The 21,238-nt window shown below is 47.8% G+C and overlaps 3 long non-coding RNA genes across 3 annotated transcripts; 2 read left to right on the top strand and 1 right to left on the bottom strand.

Moving 5' to 3' along the window:
- Positions 1-4,411: 4,411 nt before the first annotated feature.
- On the top strand, positions 4,412-10,826 carry LOC309526864. Its single transcript, XR_014216986.1, has 3 exons — positions 4,412-4,543; positions 4,722-4,757; positions 10,726-10,826. It is a non-coding gene; the product is annotated as an uncharacterized lncRNA (long non-coding RNA).
- LOC309526803 lies at positions 6,647-11,942 on the bottom strand. Its single transcript, XR_014216926.1, has 3 exons — positions 11,868-11,942; positions 10,286-10,642; positions 6,647-6,741 (listed from the first exon to the last, which is right to left on the bottom strand). It is a non-coding gene; the product is annotated as an uncharacterized lncRNA (long non-coding RNA).
- Positions 11,943-11,960: 18 nt separating this feature from the next.
- LOC309526857 lies at positions 11,961-17,935 on the top strand. The gene is made up of 3 exons (XR_014216983.1): positions 11,961-12,051; positions 14,471-14,624; positions 17,815-17,935. It is a non-coding gene; the product is annotated as an uncharacterized lncRNA (long non-coding RNA).
- Positions 17,936-21,238: the final 3,303 nt, after the last annotated feature.

Raw genomic sequence — 21,238 nt, 5'->3', positions numbered from 1 at the left:
AGGTGAGTGTACATAAATAGCAGCCAGAATAATATTTATTAAGTCCCCTCCTCAGCCCTGTGGCATAAATGCTCATTGTTATTTTGGAATACTATAGGTGATATCCAATTAAACCATACTCAGAGTAGACCAATTGAAATCAGTGTCAATGTACTTAATGACACTGATCAGTGGATGCTGGGCCATTAGGGTGAATGGGGCACTGCCACACCACGCTCAGCCTGTCCTCACCCAGTCCTCATCAGCCTACCTGCCTGCTCAATAGCCAATCCATGGAGAGAACTTGGCTGTCAGCTTCCTCCTTCTTAGCCTCAATGTTGTTCTTGTAGAACTCAGCAGGAAGGAGGATGGGGACAAAACCAGAATTAGTTGGCTCCACCGGTCATTAGCTCCACCTACTGGTGGCCTCCCTGCCTTCCACCCTACCAGTCCCAATGGCATCAGCCATCTCTGAGTACACTGATCTCAGTGGATCTACCCTGAGTATGGCTTAATTGGATATATGTATCTCCCAGAGTGCTGCTTGACTTTCTTTGTTGATATAGTCCCAGGAACCACAAATTATTTTCTTTAAAGGGTGTTTGCATCCATAGTTGTTTAAATACAGAAATATTAATCTGAGAATGAATTTAAAGAAATCATTGTTCCTTCATTCACATCTTCCTTTTTCTATTTCCTTGGAGGGGGGGTAATCCCTGGTCCTTCCAGTACAGAACAGGTGAGTCTAGGTTTCATAACTAGCTTTGATTTGCAAAAAGGAAACATTTGTCAGGTTTCAAAGCCTGTGCAGAGCTGAAGAGGGATTTTCAGAAGCTGTGCTGTACAGGTGTGAAAGTTTCCACGATTATGACAGCCATGGCGCTACAAAGCTGCCAATCAAATTGTGCAGGGATTCCTCTCCAGCCCAACAGGAGGCATCATCACCATCTGGCTTCAGAACAGGGGAGACCAAATACTTATAGGCTTTCCACAAAGAATGTCTCCCTAGACAAGCAGCGGGTGCACTTCCCCGGCTACAGTAGATTTGAAGTGATTCTCCTTGTATTGTTTAGCAGTGGCTCCAGCTCTCCTCCCAAGGGCCCCTTTCACTGTAATTCTAACAGAGCACTGAAGTGTGACATCACAGCATTGCAGTGACCCAATTTCCAGCCAGTCAGCAAGAGCCAAGGCAGCACCGGGTATGTCCCTGGGATCCAAGAGAACTTTTCACACATGCCCTGTACATCTGCTCTCAGTCTCTCTTGCACGCTACACACGCACCTTCGCTTGCACTTAGAAGCCAACACACACACACCAACCATCACATCGCATAGCTACAGAGGCGTGCAGAAGATGCTGTTACACACATTTGTAGTGCTAATAGCACGCGATGCTGTGCTTTTGCCTCTAAAGGCAGTGGCTGCTTCCACACTTGCTGTTTTCACTGGTTGCTAGATTTGCTCACTATATCATAGCAATTGCAGGGAATCCAAACTGGCTGCTGACAAGCTGTTGCATTCCAGTTTTGGGGGAGCTTTTAAAATAAATGTTGTATTCACCTTTGTCTTTAAAAAAACCTGTGCTATTTTTCTGATTTCCATGTGTGGACTGGCAAAGCTCTACAGCTGTACCAGGCATAAAAAGGTGTCTGTGAGACAGGTCCCTTCCATACGAATAAGCATTCATCCTGATTTGTTTGCAGGGAGATTTGACTAGGTTGTGTCAAGCAAGAGTTACCCCAAACTTTCCAGGGCACTTTCCTTATTAAAAAAAAGTCCAGCCCCAAATCAGCTTTAATTGCACAACCTGAATTTGCCAGTACAGTATGCGACTGAGTATCCCCTGAAAATACCGTAGTGATACATTTAGAAATCATTGCTATAATTGAAATAGGAACACATCTCAGCCTGGATAGCTTAATTGGTTAGAGTGTGGTGTTGATAATGCCAAGCTTACAGGTTCAACCCCCGTATGGGACAGATGCATATTTCTGCATTGCAGAATGACCCTCAAGATCCCTTCCAACTCTATGAGTCTAGTGAAGAAGGCTGTGACCAGGTGACCTATGCAGATGCTAACTGCCGATGGAGAATTTCAAGGCCCCCCACTGCATCACTCTCCCTTCTAAAGGTTCTTCATTCTTAAATTGGCCTTAGACTGATAGGCAGTTGCCCTATCAAGATGCATGATTGCCTTACACACTGTGCTCTGGTCTTTGTGATCTGGAAAGATGTCCCTGCCTCCGCATAAAGCGCCGGAATATGTAATTGCTTCCTTTCAACTCAATGGGCATATCTACACCATAATATACATACAAGTAGTACCTCTGGTTACCTATTTAATTCGTTCTGGAGGTCTGTTCTTAACCTGAAACTGTTCATAACCTGAAGCACCACTTTAGCTAATGGGGCCTCCTGCTGCTGCCGGAGCACAATTTCTGTCCTCATCCTGAAGCAAAGTTCTTAACCCGAGGTACTATTTCTGTATGTAACCTGAAGCGTATGTAACCCGAGGTACCACTGTACTGGCTTGGTAGCCACTCTTTCCCCCAGGGAGCCTTGAGAACTGCAGCCCTGTGGGTGGGGTCTGGCAATTCCAAACAGAATTCTCAGCATGCAACTACACTTCCCAGGATTCTCGTGGGGGTGCGGTGGGGAGAGCTGTAGCGCCGAGACACGCCCTCTGTGCTGCAAACACCCCCCGCCCCCCGCTCCTTGCCTATCTCCAAAGCGCAGAGGCGCTGTGTTGCGCAGCACGGTTCCCGCGTCTCTTTTCCTTCCTTCCCAGCCTCCAGCCCGATCAGCTGAAGTTTGATACTGCAACCCTAGCCGGGCATTGAGAGAGCGCTTGTTTTGTGCCGTCTTGGTCTGGCGCTTTGATTGGGCACTGGCTGGGCACTGTCGGCTGGAAGCTCTCCGGTCTCCCTCCCGTGACTGGCAGTGCCCATTCTTTGCCTTGCGACCGATGCAACGCGATAGCGGCTCAGTTATAAGCCGGCAGACAATGAGAGCCGGGGGGGGGGGAATCGGGGGGGGGGCACTCCAGTTACCGCCATGAATGTTTAATGCCTCCTGCCCCGTCAGACCTTCCGAAACCCGAGAGAGAGGTCATCTTCCCATCCTCCTCCTCCTCCTCCTCCTCGCTCTCGTCCCTGGCTGATCCTTGCCCAAGAAAGTTCTCTCCAGGAAAGGGCCTTCCTCCGACCGTCCTCGCCCACCGCGCCCATCTCCCCGCCACGTGACTCTCCAAATTAAGAGGCAGCTCTTTTGTTTGCCACATCTGCGGCTCCCGCTTTCCGGCTCTGCCTCTCTCGCCACCTCCGTTTTCCCCACCACCAGACATTCCCCAGCATTTGGGGCGCTGCTGGGCTCTTCTCTGTCTCCCCCAGAGAACAAACTCCGCTAATCCGTATTTATTGATTGTGACGAGCGGCGACGAGAGACCACTCCGGATTAATCCAGATCGAACCATTCAGATTAGCGCAGGATTGCGCCTCCTGACAGCACTGCCTCATCCGCAGGAGCCGAAAGAGGAACGGCGCCCTTTTTCTCATTCAGATTGGGCGAGGGTGCAAAAGGGGAGGTTAAAAAAAAAAGTTAAGGAGTTAACTCATTCACAAGACCCTGGTCACGTGCGTCAAGAGCTGTGTTTAACCCTTGCGCTCCTTCCCCTCCCTCGCAGTTTGTGACCTCCGGAATCAGCCCTCTCCCTGTCCCCAGAGACGCTCCCTCTTTTATCATCCTGCCCAGATCTGCTCCGCCAGCGGCCTGGCCGATGTCCTCTCAGCGTCCTCGCCCGCGCACCTGCCTCTCAGCTCAGCGTTGCGCCAGGGCGGACAGGGCAAGGGAGAGGGAGAGGCGGGGCGGCTGGCACAGTAGATCGGGAGGGGGGCGGTGAAAACCTTCGACAGGGTCAAGGGGACCCCTCTCTCCGGCTTGCTTCCCAGGGCCCTTTAGGAAGTGGCAGCTACCGTTCCTACTACTTTGGCCTCGCTTCCACACCATGCCCTTCAGCTCTGGACCTGCGGCGGGGAGGAGAAGGGGCGAGAGAGAGCAGGAACAGCACCTGGGGAGCAGGACCACGAGGCAGTTGACTGAGAAATTCGCGGACGGAGGAAGGGAATGCAACAGCACTGGACTTTTTCCTCCCTAGCAAAAGAGAAACTCGTTGGGATTCAGCCTAGATTGGGTGTGGGGCGGGAGGCCATTGTCCTTCCCGTCGAGCTGCAGTGCGGTGTGAATGGGGCGCGCGAGACAGGATGACACCTTCCCCGGTGGCTGGTAGGGCGGAAGGCAGGGAGGCCAACGGTAGGTGGCGCTAGAGACTGCCAGGCCATGCTGCGTCCCAGGTTGTCGCCAGTGTTGCCCTGGTGGACATCAGCAGCATGGAGGTTGGGAACAAAACTGGAATGAATCGGTTCCGCCTGCCACGGCTTCTGGCCTCGCTGCCTTCTGGCCTTGGGGCACCCGTCCCAGCTGTAACCTAGATAGGAGATGCCCTTTGGATTTTATGCTTCAGGAGCCAACATATCTTGGGTTAACGCTTCCCGCACCTGCACCTTTGGGTAGGTATAAATATTCCCCCCAAAGCAGCGGTGCAAAAATCCTTGGGCCTTCCCTGCTCTGCACCCCCCTTCTTCCACCTCACCTTTCCTTTTTTCCTCCTTTTTCTCTCTCCCTTCCCCCCTCATCTGTATTCTGTCTTAATTAACACGTTTCCCCCTTTCTATTTGCGATCCCCAGAACATGAAACACGTTCCCTGGAATTTGCAGTCATGAGTAAGTGGCAACCAGCTCCTTCCCTCCCACTCCCGAATGCTCCAGTGCCAAGGATTAACCCTTTCCCTGACATATAATTATAATAAACATTATCATGACTAGCAGCATAGGATCCAGAAAGTCATGAGGCCCGAGAGAAGTGGATCCATCATAGCCTGGCTGGATTCTGGATTCACTGGCTGAACCTGGGACTGGTCATTTCTCCTTCTCCTCCTTCAAATAGATTTTCTTAAGGGTCCAAACTTGACAAAAGTAACCACAGGGCAGTTAACCTTATGTGGTGTGATGCAATTCAAGTGCCATATGGAAGCTTAAGCATCAACTCGGTTTAAGTCCTGCCACAGCCTTCTTCACATGGACAGAGGCTTTATGGTGGAGGAAGGGTCAGTTCCTCATGCCCAAGGGTTCATATTTGGAGGAAAAAATGCAAGTAGCAACCTTCCTCATTGTGAGAAAAGTCTGTATGAAGTCTAATAAGGCTGCATTCCCGTGCACAATTTTCTGGAAGTAAGCACCATTTAACTTAATAAGGGCTTACTTCTGAGTAGACATGTATGCAGCAAACTACCCTCTCCTTGAAAATGCTCCCTGATGTGGCAATTCGGTTTGAACTTCCACTGGCTCTAATGGGAGGCTGCTTTATGCACTGAGAGGAGCAGGAAGGGAGGTAGACCTGGACAAAAAGGCCCCCATGGATCAGTTCTGGCCCACCAGCTGGAGGTCTGTATAGGATTGCATTGTGTATTACTTTTCAGGAAGAAAGGCAGGATAGAGAGACGGCTTTGCTTTGGTATTGCTTCATTTCTTAAAGGGTCATAACCTGGTAAGCAAGGTGCTATCTATTGGCCAATACTGTATTCACCATTTTGATTTGCCTATTATCCCTAGGGAACTGTGTTAAAAGATGGAATGCCGCCTTTTAAAATGTGTAACAGAGACTAACCTGTAGGGTTTTCTTTTCTTTTTTAAAACTAGCTCCATGCATCCATATGTATTAAACAATTCACAGTAGAGAGGTGAAATGGTTTAGCCCTCATTTCCTTGGATTTGAAGGCCATGGCATCATTACTTTTAATAATTTGGGATTGTACCCATTATCTCAGTTATGCAGATAGGAAAACAGAGGTGCAGGGAGGAGAAAGGTGATCCTTGTTTGGAGTCATTCAAGAGAGCAATGTCAGGGCACCCAGATTTCCAGAACGATCGTTTTTTAAATATTCTGTCTCTAGGCAACATCCCCTGTGATTTTCTTGCTCATAGGACATTTTGGAAAACGCAATTAACATTTTGTCACAGTATTGGAAACCGAAGCATTTGTCTGTTCACAGCCACCTTTTTCTTCTGCTACTTATGGTCTCTTTTCTGTTTTATTTTTTGCAAACCTAATCTATTTTGAAATTTTAATGGCCTGGAGCTCCTTACCCCTCATTTCAGACAGATTGTCTGAAGAACAATTTTCATACTGCACTATTACTTTTGTCTCCAGTAAGTGTGATACACTGAAATGTTTTCCTTTACTTCAAAATGAATGTTCATTGTTTTCTTTGGAACTGGAAATGAGGTTTAGGAGGAGGTCGAGGAGAAGATTATTTTGCTCCTCAAAATCTCAAACTTCCCATGCAGATATTTGTTTGAGAATGAGTTACAAGTGTTTCTAAAGCAATATGAAAGCCCAGTCCCATCATAGCTGTCACACTGCATTGTAACCAAGAGGGGCTGCAGTTTAGCTTACAGCATTTAGCTTACAGTACAATTATTCTAGCCATGCCAACTCAAGTCCTACTGAATTCAAACTACCATCTCTCTCTCCACACACAGCACCTGTCATGTCATCCTGAAGGGCATTTTGCCAGTGTACTAACAACAAAAATAGATTTCCTTTTTAGAACTTCGTTTTGGTGTTTCATTATTATAAAAAAGCTGTTTTCCAGTAAAGGTGTGGGGCTGGTTGACATCTCAAGCGATTCTGTCTCAGAAGCTCCTCCTGTAATGCATAATAGTGGTTAGAGACCGTCAGAACAAAAGTGGGGCAATGAGGGTGAAAATCCTCACTGGGTGACCCTGGACCAGTCGCTGTATCTCAGCCTGGGCCTCCCATGCAGGGTTGGTGTGAGGTTCAAAGGGGAGAAGAAGGGAGGGGAAAACACTGTGTGCCATTCTTGCATTCTTTGGAGAAAGGACGGGGTGGAACAACTCGGATTTTTGAAACAAGGCACGCCCATCATCAGCATGGCCATGTTCCATGGGGGGCGGGGGATCTTAGCAATGGGACTATGCCTGGGCCTCCAACGCTGCAGCCTTTGCTTTCAAGGCTTTCTGGCCTTGAAGACCTGACCACCGGATGCCCTGTGCCAAGAAAGCGAGACACCCAGAGGCAAAGGAGCCAATGTTCCTTTGGGCCCTCTCAAGCTGATGGGCACTGGCATTCAAATAGTGTGCGTGTCATGTGATCGATTCTCCCCCACCCCCATTTTATTCAAGTTGGCACCTCTGCCCAGAGAGACGGGGTGGGGGTGGGGTTTGCTGTGCGTGGCGATCCTGGCCCCACGCGGCGGGCGACGAAGGAGGTCTTCCTGGCGAGGAAGAAGGCGCCGGGCCAGCCAGAATCGGCGTGTGCTGTTCTGCTCAGGGCAGGACTCCTCGCTGCTGCTCTTGCTGTTTTAAAGGAAAGAGGGGAGCGGCCCGCCTTGCCTCGCCTTCCTGGAACCGACGCCCCCGCTCTCGGGAAGTCCGTGTTCCCGGATGGGCAGCGGTTTAGTGCAGCGGATCGAAATGCACTCTGCACGCGCCCCGGAGACGCGCGCCCCTCCCCTGGATGGAAAGAGGGGCTGTTGAGGGCTTCGCGCGCACACACTCTCCAGCCTTTTAGGGACCTGTACTGTAATAAGAAGATAGGGAAAGCCGAAGCTCCCAGCTCAAGCTGAGCTCCAGGGGATTCTCCGGCTTCCTCCTGGCCCGCTCCCTCCATGAATGAAAGAGGCGGGGCGGGGGCGGGGCCTGAAAGAGAAGCCGCCCTTCCTGCTTGCTCCCCATCGGGAGATGAGGGGTTTAATCCTTCCTGGTGCTTGTCTCTGCTGGGCCCCCACTTCCATCCATCCATCGCCCCCCCCCTCTAATCCCGGCCCCCGCAGGAGGAGATGCAGCCCTTTCGCGCCATCTGTTCCCTGTTAAGCAGCAAAAAACACGTTGTTTTCCCGTTCTCAGCCCCTCGGTTTGCTCATCGCTGCTGCCTTCCCCCGCGCCCCGGGATTATTATTATTATCTCGAGGCATATTTGTGGCGGGGGGTGGGGGGGGAGAGGAGAGTGATGAATGGTCATCAGATACTCCCCTCACCTGCGTTTCTCACGGCTCCTGTGCCTTTAAGAGCTTAATCGGCAGGCAGAAGTTCAAGAAGTAAAGCTGGGAGGGGTTGGCCAGAAAGCTGCACCTGTTGAGCGGCTGCCTGTTGGGAAGCACTGAAAAGGCTTCGGGTGCGGGAGGGATATACTGTATATATAATCTCGACTGGCCTCAGTTTGCATGAAGTTTCTTTGGACCTTGAATTAAACGCAGGAAGAAAGTCCAAAATGCTTCCTCTCTACGTTCCCTTCCTATACTGTACAAGGGAATGGCTCGGAGGTGGGCAGAGAGAGGAGCCGGCAGGGCTGACCTGCCACCCCCGGAAACGCCTGCGGAGTTGTTTGTACACTGCGCTGCTAGCCTTGCCTAAGGGCTGTTCTCTTGAAGGGCACACTCAGCGCCACCCCACTGTATCCATTGCATTGTACCCCCGATCAAGAGATCCTTATGGAGTGGATCTCCGCCCCACACAATACGCCCAGGCATTCTTCTAATAATCCATTGTGAACAGAAAACGAGCAGATGGTAGTTATTCGGACTAATGAATCCCAAGTCCCCAAGATGAAGTATTTTGTATGTGGTGGAAAGATGGTTACACTCTTTTATTCCAGATTAATTAACCGCTAGCAACTCCCTCCCCCATCCCCTGTTAAATGTCTTTAAAACCACTAATACCTACCTACCTCTATCTATCTCTATCTATCTATCTATCTATCATCTATCTATCTATCATCTATTCACTACTTGTGTGCGCGCGTGCATTTGAATGCATTAGCATCGCCATATAGATAATGAATGAATGAATGAATGAATGAATGAATCGATTTATTTCGGTCACTGACCAGAGTGACCATATAGATAATACCGCATTATAAGAGGAGGGGGAATCCACTCTTTTGTCAGCCCTCGATCATTTGGATTTCTTTCTTTCTTTCTTTCTCCCTGATCCTATCCTTTTAGCAGCAGCCTGGCGTGAAGAAATGTAGCAAGCTAAGCCTGGCATTCACCGGCTTCCTTTCTGCTTGCAGGGTTCTGCCCAATGCGCAGGAGCCCTGCTAGAAGTTGACACCCATAGCCTTGTTCCACAGTAGGAATCGTGGCTATTGGGGGCCCAGTTTCTGGTCGATGTGGTTCCTTACAACCCACAAGGGTCGCAGCACAGGTGAGAAGAGTCGTAGCTCCATGGGTAGAGCATCGGCTTTGCACGCAGAAGGTCTCAGGTTCAGTCCCCGGCATTTCCAGGCAGGGTCCGAAGAGACTCCTGCCTAGGGGTTGCTAGACCAGGGATGGGGAAGCTTTGGCTCTGCGGATGCGGCAGGACTCCAGCTCCCGTCATCCCTGTCCGTTGGCCAGGGCTGGTGGGAGTTGGAGTCCAGCATCATCAGGCGGGCTTCAGGGAGGTGGCCGAGCCAATGGTCCCTTGGCTTCAGCTTCGGACTATGTTCCAGCAGTGGTTGGGGGCTAGCAGGCCAGTCTCTACTAGGTAAACCAGACGTGTGGGGCAGGCGACAGACCTGGAACAGCAGATCAGGCTGTGGGGCTGGTCCCCTAAACAGCTCAACGGGCCAAAGCGGGCTAATAATAACACCACTGAACTCATCACTTAACTCATGTCTCACAGGAGGGAGAGCAGATAGGCAAATGGGGAAAGAGTCCAAAGTCTTTGGGAAAGACTACTGATTGATTGATTGATTGATCGATCGATCATCTTAGTGTTTTTGGTAGCCACGAAGTTGTAGAAGCACATGGAAAACTCCTGGTCACTGACGAAGTCAAGACTTCCTTGCTTGGTCCTTGTAACTGAGGGGCACTTCTTGCGAAAATACTGTAATGCGGACTTTCAACAACTTGATAAGCATCTTTTCACCCCAGGTGTCGCGGTGAGTGCCTCTCCACACAGAGAGCACCTACGAAGGGCTAAATACTAAGTGGGGGGGCGGTACCTGCGGCATTCCATGTTTCTGCATCCCATCTAACACTGAAATGTTAAATTACTAATACTTCATTTCTGCACACGTTGCCGTCGCTAAATTATGCATTCCATCTCTTGAAGGAGAAAATGCTTTAATAAATGAATGAGAGCTGGATGTGAGCTATGTTGGCTGCGACAGTCCCCCCCTCCCGTTTTACGTGGGGCGGGGTCTCTGTATCCCCCCACCCCACCCTCTCACCCATCCCCTATCTCACCTCTTGACTGGGCGCTGCGTCCCTTACTTGCTGCCTCCGGAGGAGAGTGACATAGTTCCGCAATGCCACCTGCTGGACGTAACTTTCCACTGCACCGTCAAACGCACCAAACTCTGCTTAAGCGCCGTTAAGCAATTTGGTGCTCTGCGCACATGAAGAACTGAAATGATGCTTCGTTCCTGCTTCAGCCACAATATCCTGGAGCATCTGGGCCTGACGGTCCCTCCTCTGCCATCTGGCCAAGGCCTGCCATTTCTTAATGCCCCAACAGGGCCTCTTTTGCTAGCGACAACACCCTCTCTCTCTCATATCAGTCCCTGGCTCAGCCTCCTCACTGCCCTTCCTTAAGTCTTATTCCTTATCTGCTGGTGGTTCTCACGAGCTGGTGTGGAGAAAACAGATAGACACAAGTTTTTCTTCTCTCTGCCTTATCATACTAGTGTTCAGGACCAATCAACGAAACTGAAGGTTTGAAGATTCGGGACAGATGAAAGAAAATGCTTCTTCACTTGGCATATAGTTAAAGTATGGAATTTGGTCCCACAAGTATGTATGTATGTATGTATGTATGTATGTATAGCAGGCATGGCCAAACTTGGCCCTCCAGCTGTTTTGGGACTACAATTCCCATCATCCCTGACCACTGGTCCTGTTAGCTAGGGATGATGGGAGTTGTTGTCCCAAAACAGCTGGAGGGCCAAGTTTGGCCATGCCTGATTTATAGCCTTTCCCTCCAAGGAGCTCAAGGCGGTGTACATGGTTCTCCCCCGCCTCCCCCACAACACCCCTGTGAGGTGGGTTAGGGCTGAGAGGCCAAAACCGGCTCAAGGTCACCCGGTGAGCTTTGTGGTCCAGTGTGGATTTGAACCCTGGTCTAGCCGCTACACCACACTGGCTCTCAAGCAGTGACTGCCACTGCCTTGGGTGGCTTTAAAAGAGGATTAGATAAATCCATGGAGGACGAGGCTGTCTATGGCTACTAGTCATGAGATTCAAAGGTCGGGAGAGCGCTGTTGCTCTCGTGTTCTGGGCTTCCCGTGGGCATCAGGTTCACCACTGTGAGCGTAGAGGCCGCAGCTGATGGACCTTTGGCCTGATCCAGCAGGACTTCACTTAGGGAGCATTATAAGAACCTGAAGCCATGACTGCGAAAGTTCGGCTTCTAACAGAAGATGGCTCCAGGAAATGGTCTTGGGTTGCATGCTATTTTAGGGCTGCTAATACCATGGCATTTGGAGCCTCCCACAGGCAAGAGCACCCATACTTGCCCCTCCCTTAGGGCAAAGGGCACGGGCAATGATGGCAGGCAGGTGTTTTTTTGCAGTGGGCACTTTTGCCTGAACCCAGCATCAAGCAGACCTAATGAATCAGGGGGAGTGAGGGCAGGGTGCGTGGGTTGGTGGGAGAATGGGCAGCCTGCATGAGATGACTGCACTTGTTGAAATTCCTACAGGAGGCTCTTGAGAAATAAATGATGGCTTCTGGGATACCCTAGCACTAATAATAAACAGAAGGGATGAAGGATGCAATCTCCTTTATAGCACTAATGCGTTGGCCCTCTGCCTCCTCATCTAGCCAAGACACTCATAGAGAGGAGTCAGGAGGAAGTGTGGGCCTCTTTGGCAACCGCCCCTGCTTCCCAAGGGAGGCCCATCTCTCGTTGCTGTGGGATCCGCTGACCTTGGGCTGATTCACACATGCTCACTCATCGCGATCACTTGCCAACTGCAGCATCAGCAGCTGCATGTGCGAACGAACCATTCCAGGTATGTAACCTTCATGGGCAGAACTTCCACATAGCAAAGCAAAGTCACACAGTCTGCATCAAGTGCAGAGAAACAGCTGTTTCCCTTTCTGAAGGGAAAAGTCAGCTCCATGCTAAGAAAAGGGCAGATCTTCCCGGAAGAAGTGTGACCTACTTAAGACAGTGTGGTCAGGGATCGCTCCCTTCCACCCTTTCTCCTCTCTGCTCCTTCCTGATCCTGTGCCAGGTTGATTCATAGCATGAGGCCACACCTGACACCTCTAAAATTCGTGATTAATATTTTCCTGGTGCTTTTAAAAAATTCTTTTTATGGCGGCCCTCCCCCAATACAAACACATTTTCTCCCTTTATTTCAGAGAGATGGTTTATAAAGCAATGTTTGGTTTTAATTTAGCTCCCCCTTCTCCCTCCCACCCCCGATTCAATCCATAGTTGCTCTTTGTTGCATTGAGATCCTGCCTTGTAACTTTGGCCTGATCTGCGTCTCCAGGCTGGAGGCTGTTGTTCTCTGGTTATGTATTCAATAAAGCCCTCCATTGGTTCTACATAATTCACCCTGGTAAAATATATTCTCATTCAACCGTACTGCAGAGGGATTTGAAGCAGCCCATCTTAGCACCGGTTTCAATATGCACTTCATAGTGACTCATATGTCTTAATGGCTGGCCCATCTCCTTGAACGTCTTTAAATCTTGATTGCTCGCTCTGGTAGTCAGGGCATTGATTAGCCAAAGGAGCAATAATATATACTCACCACTAAAATGTTTTGAGAGCATCTCCCTCCACCTTGTTAATGCTGGGGGCTGGGGAGGGGACAGCTTGCAGGGAGACAGGAGGAGAATAGAACTAGCAGCTTAGCACATCAAAGGGTGGAGTGGGGAAGGGGCTTAATCAGTTTATATTTATTACATATTTATCCCAGGCTGGATTGCAGTTGCTCAAGGCAAGTGCACACATAGGTCTTTTTACCTTCACAATAATAACCTTTTTTATGGAAGGTTAGAGTGCAAGATCACCATGCAAGCTTTGAGCTGAGCATCGATTTGAAGCTAGGGTTGTGTATGCACCACACATTTAAAGCACACACACACACCCATAGGAACTGCTGTTTAACCCTCAAATAGCTACAGTTCCCAGCACCCTTAACCAACTACAGTTCCCAGGATTCTTTGGGGTGGGGAATGTGCTTTTTATATGCTTAAATTGTATGATTCGCCCCACCTAGTCCCCCAGGTCATAGCCCTCTAACTACTGGACCACATCAGCTTCCAAAAATATCACACTCTCCTCTTGCATGGGATTGAAATGGTCTCCCATCCAAGGATCCACACCTACTTAACTTTAGAATTACTGCAGCATCAGGTATTCCCTGACTGTGTGCTGTACTTGAAGGCCTCATTCAGCCCCGTATTTTTAAAAAACGAGGGCAGCCATCATGGGAGAAAAGTATGATGAAGAAGAGTGTGAACCATACTGTAAGGAAGGAGCCGGGAATGGATTCATTTTCTGCCCACAATGAATTTCATTTTATTTGTCCAGAAGAAGAGCTATTTGTTTCCCAGTGGGAAGGATCCAGGAAACTGATGATGGCAGAGATTCCAAACATGGCAGAATGAATCCACACACCATTCACCTATGCAAAATGTTAACAACTAGATCCTTTTTAATCCTTGAAGAAACTAACAGGAAAACAAAAAGGGAAATGTCAGAGTGGGGCAGAGGCATATCTCGGGTCCCTTGTGCCCTTGGCAAGGAGCTGAGAGCCAGTGTGGTGTAGTGGTTAAGAGCGGTAGACTCGTAATCTGGGGAACTGGGTTCGCGTCTCCACTCCTCCACATGCAGCTGCTGGGTGACCTTGGGCCAGTCACACTTCTTTGAAGTCTCTCAGCCCCACTCACCTCACAGAGTGTTTGTTGTGGGGGAGAAAGGAGAATGTTAGCCGCTTTCAGACTCCTTTGGGTAGTGATAAAGCAGGATATCAGATCCAAACTCTTCTTCTTCTGTATCAGAAGGTTAGAGTGCAAGATCATAGTGCAAACTTTGAGCTGAGCATGGAATTTGAACCTTCTCCCCTCTCTCCCTCTCTCTCTCAAAAAAGCACTTTATCACAATAGCCACCTTAGAAATTACTACATTTTACACAACCCAGGTACTCAAAGTGACTGCAGTGAGGAGAGGAAGCGAGGAGGAAGGGCAAAAAAAATTGACATGAGAAGGATGGGAAGCTTCTCCCACGTTTGATTCCACCACAACAGTGGCAACATGTCACCACACACATATGTGTCCTGCACACCATAGTCTGATACGTGAAATGTGTGCCTCTGGCAGGAGCCAATCTCGCCAACCCCTAGTGGTTGAGAGGCCTGTTCAGGCCAACATCTTCAAAGCCTTGGTTACAGCTCACCCTTCTCTTCACCCAGGAGCCATAGAGATTTGGGGACTTTGCAAACAATTGGGGCTTTCACCTGAGTCAACATGCCTAGAACCGGACTTCTTTTCCACCGACTTGCATGAACAAGTCAAACCGCAGAGCAGCGAGAGGAAGTGAGGGCTGAGATGTCAGCGAAGAGAACAGTAAGTGCTGGAGGGTATCATGAATTAGCCTCAAAACCACAAGCAGCAGCAGAGAAGCAGGTGCCGCAGAGGAAGGCAGTATGTGTCAGTGAAAAGGGCAAAGCCCTTGCAAAGGAGGCACTCAGAATATCCAGGGCTGGCCCTACCATTAGACACAGTGAGGCAACCTCAGCCGATCTGCCTGACCCCCACCCTGCAGCCCAGGATTAAAGGGAACATAAGCAAAGTGTGGTGATGGCCTATGTGAGAAGCTCACTCATTCTGTCATGCCATTTTGATTAGGCTTCCTAAGGTATCCCATGATATTCTTGTAAAGAAGCTGGTAAAATGTGGTCTTGACTATGCTACCACTCAGTGGATTTGTAACTGGCTGACTGCCCGAACCCAAAGGGTGCTCATCAATGGTTCCTCTTCATCCTGGAGAAGAGTGACTAGTGGGGTGCCACAGGGTTCTGTCTTGGGCCCGGTCTTATTCAACATCTTTATCAATGACTTGGATGATGGACTCAAGGGCATCCTGATCAAATTTGCAGATGACACCAAACTGGGAGGGGTGGCTAACACCCCAGAGGACAGGATCACACTTCAAAATGACCTTGACAGATTAGAGAACTGGGCAAAAACAAACAAGATGAATTTTAACAGGGAGAAATGTAAAGTATTGCACTTGGGCAAAAAAAATGAGAGGCACAAATACAAGATGGGTGACACCTTGCTTGAGAGCAGTACATGTGAAAAGGATCTAGGAGTCTTGGCTGACCACAAACTTGACATGAGCCAACAGTGTGACGCGGCAGCTAAAAAAGCCAATGCAATTCTGGGCTGCATCAATAGGAGTATAGCATCTAGATCAAGGGAAGTAATAGTGCCACTGTATTCTGCTCTGGTCAGACCTCACCTGGAGTACTGTGTCCAGTTCTGGGCACCACAATTCAAGAAGGACACTGAAAAACTGGAACGTGTCCAGAGGAGGGCAACCAAAATGGTCAAAGGCCTGGAAACGATGCCTTATGAACGATGCCGATGCTAAGGGAGCTGGGCATGTTTAGCCTGGAGAAGAGTAAGTAGGTTAAGGGGTGATATGATAGCCATGTTCAAATATATAAAAGGATGTCACATAGAGGAGGAAGAAAGGTTGTTTTCTGCTGCTCCAGAGAAGCAGACATGGAGCAATGGATCCAAACTACAAGAAAGAAGATTCCACCTAAACATTAGGAAGAACTTCCTGACAGTAAGAGCTGTTCGACAGTGGAATTTGCTGCCAAGGAGTGTGGTGGAGTCTCCTTCTTTGGAGGTCTTTAAGCAGAGGCTTGACAACCATATGTCAGGAGTGCTCTGATGGTGTTTCCTGCTTGGCAGGGGGTTGGACTCGATGGCCCTTGTGGTCTCTTCCAACTCTATGATTCTATGATTCTATGATTCTATGATTCTATGGTATTGCCTGATGGTGGCACTTGTGTCTCAGTGTAGCACCCTGCTTGTGGTTAACGCTTAGCTGGAATGAAATATTCAACGCAGCAATAGAGAAATTAAAATAATTATTTATTTGTCAGACAAATAAATGAGAGGCACAGTGGTATATGGTTACCAAGCTCTGGCCTGGCCTCCTGCCATTATGGCCAGCACTTATATTCCCTTAATCCAGCCCCCTTTGCTCCTCCTGTGGCTACCTCTGTCCAATCAGCCTGGTTGAATTTCCTATTGGCTGATTGCTAGAACCAATCCTAGAAGATACACCCATATCCTCCTGTCCTTATATGGAACACAAAGAGCTATATATTGTTACATCTATAAATGACAAATAAGTAGTAATATATCTTACATGTGTCTCAACAAGGCATCTTAATTACCAGCTCACCTCTTGCCCTCCTTGCCCTATTGCCTTCTAAAACAAATGGTTAATCTTAAATTTTTATCTTAAACATATGTCAAGGATCTTGAGTTTCACATCAACATTGAAAGATCTCCTTCATTTGAAGGTTTCTAAACAAATGTCTGACAACTAATATATCAGGACTGCTCAGATGGCGTCTTTCCGTCTGGCAGGGCTAGGCTGGTGGCTGACTTAATTTAACTCTTACAACTATATGAAATCTAGCATTTCTTAAATCCTTTGCATAATTACATTTAAGACAATATATTTAATACATAACATAGGTAGCCTTTTAAAAGGAATAAGGCCTTTGTAAAGTAGAAAAGGAACTCAGTAAAAAGGAACACAGTAAAAAACCGCTTTAAAAGAAGCCTCTCCAGTTTACATTTCCCCCCCCCTTTTCCAGCCAGCTGCTTTTCCCAACATTTATTGCCCTTTAACTCTCTTCAGTTTAAGAAAGAAACAGCTTTAAAAAAAGACTTGCCAGCTAGATGCTTCTCCATTTGGTCTTTAACCTTGGAAAGAAGATCTGGCTCATTTTACTGGGAGGCACATTGGCATTATTTTACTATTTACTCATTCCTAATTATTTATTTCTGCCTTTTTTATCTTCTGTAACATATAGGGTCAGTGTCCTCACTCAGTCTGTAATTCCAGCTTTTACGACTTTGAGAATTGTTTTCTGCTATCAATCAAAGGGGCCCTTGTCTAGGAGAATAAACATTACCAAGGTTGTAAACTGCTGGCTTGAAACTTTTGAAAATCTAAGCTCTCTCTTTAATAAACAAGTCCTGATCAAACATTAATAAAATGCAGGCTTATGCCTGATGCCTCATCAGCTCAGGCTCTGCACTAGTCTTTTTGCTTAACTCTTCACCCAACAGGAAAGAGCCCCACCCTGTCGCTGTGGGGGCAACACATCCTGCCTAACCCTGCCCCCCTCCACCCAACATCAACCCTTGCAACCATTGCAGGAAATTGAGCAGCTTCCAGTTTCTTTCCAGTTGCTGTTGCAGACCTAGACTGACATGGCTGCAGCACCAGCTCAGTTCTCCCAAGGCTTCTTTAAACTCTGCTCCCTCTTCTTCCTTGTAATCATTTGGTGTGGTGAGTGTTTTCATATGAGCATGGGCCTGACTCTCAAACTCAGGTTGGTGGCCTGGGCCATTGCCATCCTTGGGGACCCCTATATCCTCCAGTGTGTCTGGAACTGGTGCCTTTTCTTACTTAACCTCCCTTGGCTCAGTGAATCCCCAGTCTCTCTCCAGGGATTTTCTTCCACAGCCCCACCTGATTTTGCCCTTTCTCTCCATTTAGCTTTGTTGGTCATTGGAGCTACAGTAAAGGTCACCCAGGAGCCTCTCTTCGCCAGCATGTTGCAAAAGGGGCGCCAGACACTCAACTGCTCACATTCAGAAAGCTCACCCTACAATTTCTTCTGGTATCGCCAGCTGCCTGGGAAGAAAGAGCTACAGCATATCGGGAGCCTCTTTGAGTACAACGAGAAGCTGACTGAGTCAGAGGAGTGGCTGAGTGGGAATTGGCTGGAGAATGGAAAGAGAATGAGTCTTGAGCTTCAAGGTCCTCAGCCTAGTGACACAGGGCTGTATCTGTGTGCTGCAAGGGACACTGTGAAACAGGCAGGAACTGGGGCTGGTGCAAAACCGAGTGCCAGCATCAAACAGCCCCAGCTCCTTCCTCGTGCTGCTGGCACACTTCCAATATCTCATAAGTGCAGTATCACTTCCCACAACCAGTGGGCATACTGGTGCCATCATCTGCATCAGGGACACACAGCACAAGGAGCTGTGCAGAGGAACAGTCCTGATGTCAGATGTGCACATTACTTCCCACAACCTGTGTACACTGATGCCATAATCTGCACCAGGGTTCCCCAGCCGGGCACCCTCCAGACACTTTTTTGAACTACAGCCCACATTATCCCTGATTGTGGATAGGAGCCCGAGTCCAACATGATCCAGAGGGCAGCAGGTTGCAAAAGGCTGATCTATGCCACACACGCAGCAGCCAGCTCAATGCAAAGACTCAGTCGCTTGTCACATGGAGAGGCTTGTTCTCACTGACACTGTTATCTTCCAGGTGTCTGCTGGGCCCCACATTCCAGGCCAATTCACTCATATCACCTCCCTTGATAGCTCCTAGCTCACTTCATTACTCACTAACTCTGAAACAAAAAATGCAGGTAGGAAATTATTTTCCATTGCACTTCAGTCCATCAACAGTACACACGTGCTTTTTGAACTTTTTTCACTATTGATAACCAAGCTAGTTAGCTGTTGCAGGCAAAGGGTATCATGGAGAATACAAACTGTTTTCTGGATTTCAGATGCTTTTTTAAATCTTTATTGCGCTGTTATTTTTTTAAAAAGGGAGATATATGAATAATTACATGCAGGAGCCAGATGGCAGGAGATATTCACACTCCCCCCCACCCCCCATAGCATATACAATTCCCCACTCCCAGAAAAGTGCTAGCAACCAAGCAGTTGGTACTGGAAAATGATCACAGTGGAAATGAAGACTATGTGTTTAAACATTATTCCAGCCTTGATGCCAGGCCCAGTCCTGTTGTTAGACAGGGTAAGGCAGGTGCCTGAAGAGCTCACAAAAGGGCTGTTTGCTATTTAATTTAGTTTTATTGGACATTTACTGCCAGGGAGGGAGAGGGGTGCTTGTCTTAAGTGTCATAGGTTATTGTCCTATAGAGAAGAAGTTCAGAACTTCTCCATATGTTGTTGGACTCCAACTCTCATCAGTCCTGGCCAGCAGAACCAATGGTCAGGGATGGTAAAAGTTGTAGTCTAGCAACAAATGGAGGACCGCCCCCATGTTTGCTGTGTAGAGAAAGTGAGGGGGGAAATGCTCGTTTGAATGCTGCCCCCTTCCCTATTTAAATATTTTTAGATTAGGTCTTTCTTAAACACTTTCCTAAGATCAGATGTACATTTTAAAAATATCACACTGTTCAGGGAAGAAACCATTTTAAACTATGACTGCCATATAAAATTCATACGAAAAGTACATTCTTTTAAATATTTATGAAATATTGCAAAAATATGTGTGAATTTGAGCAAGCAAGAGAAGATAAAACATTTGCAACAGTGGGAAATCTCTCTCACACGTTTTCCTGTGGACCTTAGAGAGAAATGCTACAAAAATGCTATCTAGTTTCTATTGCACCCCTTTAATTATGTTTAAAATAAATAAGAACCACAGCCAACTTGTTGGAAATGTCAGAAAGAGAGACAAACTGTACCTATTAGAGATGGAGAATTGATCTTCTATATAATCACTACTGTTAGAACCACATACATACACTAATTAATGGTGATAAATGAAAAAGACCCAAACTACTGAAGAACGGCTGGATAAAAATGTGGAAACATGATTCAGTGACCCCAAAAAAACCAAAAACCCTAATTATGTTTGTGCTAAACAAACAAGACAGAAATGGGAAGGATTCACCAATAACTGGACAACTAATTAATTTCAGTAATGCTTGCAGAAATTATACAGTGACAAAGTTCATTTCATTCTTGAGCTTGGAGATCATGAAGGCGGCTACCGAACTGCATGGCTGCATGACATTTGATCTGGGCTCCCTCACTTCTAAGCTAACTTATCTACTGCCTCATGTAGCATATGCCCCCAATAAAAGGTATGCCTCATACTATACCGCTAATGCATTAGACCTGGAAGGCCTGGGTTCAAAACCTCACAGCCATAAATAAAACAAATCAAGGTTGGATCAGTTGTTGGTTTTGTGGGTCAAGGCTGGGCCAAGGCAACATTCTACACCAAGGATCGCTAGATTATTCCAAGCCGTGAAATTATGGAAATCAAGCAAAATTATGAACACACAATTATGAACACAAGCAAAATTTGTCCATCTAGTTCAGTACCATCTACACTGACTAGCAGAGGCTCTCCAGAGTTTCAGACAAGGAGTCTTGTGATTTTGCCTTCTTTTTCTGCTTTTGCCCGCCAAGGAGAGATGAGAAGCTGTGCAACACACTAATGCCTTGAGTACTGTAGTTCCTGCTCTGTTCCCCAGGGATATCTGACATTTCACAGGCACTGCCCACACAGTTTCATGCATGCCTTTGCAATCCTAAGGACTAAAAATGCAGCGTGAAGGGAGAAGCAGGGAAGAAAACATGCAGCCCTCACTCTGGGGTCAAAGGTTTCGGAAAAGCACCTGGAATGGAGAACGGCATCCTCTTTGAAACTATTTATAGCCCAGAAGCAGGTGCAGCCAAACCACCACAATCCACCGGCTTCCTTGGGAGGAATCAGAAACACAGGGGAAGAAGAAGATAAAAAGAGCTCTGTGCTGAGACTGTCCACTGAAATCCCATCTCTGCTCAATAAAGAAATGAAGCCATGCTGGGCACAAAATCTACATACAGGGGGTGCCTTTATTCAAGTGCATCTAGAGATACAAAGGCCTGGAGGGAAACTGAAAAGTGGGGGCAGGTGGTTCCCCCCCCCCATTTTGCAGAAATAAATGGGGGAATTCAGAAAAATTGTGGGGCACACTGAACCTTTGCATTTCTAGGTGCATCTAATGAAACTGGGGTTGAGTCCATGATACCTCATGCTAGAATGATTTTGTTTGTTTTTAAGGATCCTGGATTGTTTTTGCAGCAGGAGATTAAGACGGTGACCCCAAAGAAAGTGTTATGACTTATTTATTCATCGAAAGCATTACGAATTCACC

The sequence above is a fragment of the Podarcis vaucheri genome (genome assembly GCF_965113315.1).
Source record: "Podarcis vaucheri genome assembly, chromosome: 1".
Lineage (NCBI taxonomy): Eukaryota > Metazoa > Chordata > Lepidosauria > Squamata > Lacertidae > Podarcis > Podarcis vaucheri.
This window is presented reverse-complemented; position numbering and strand designations above follow the sequence as displayed.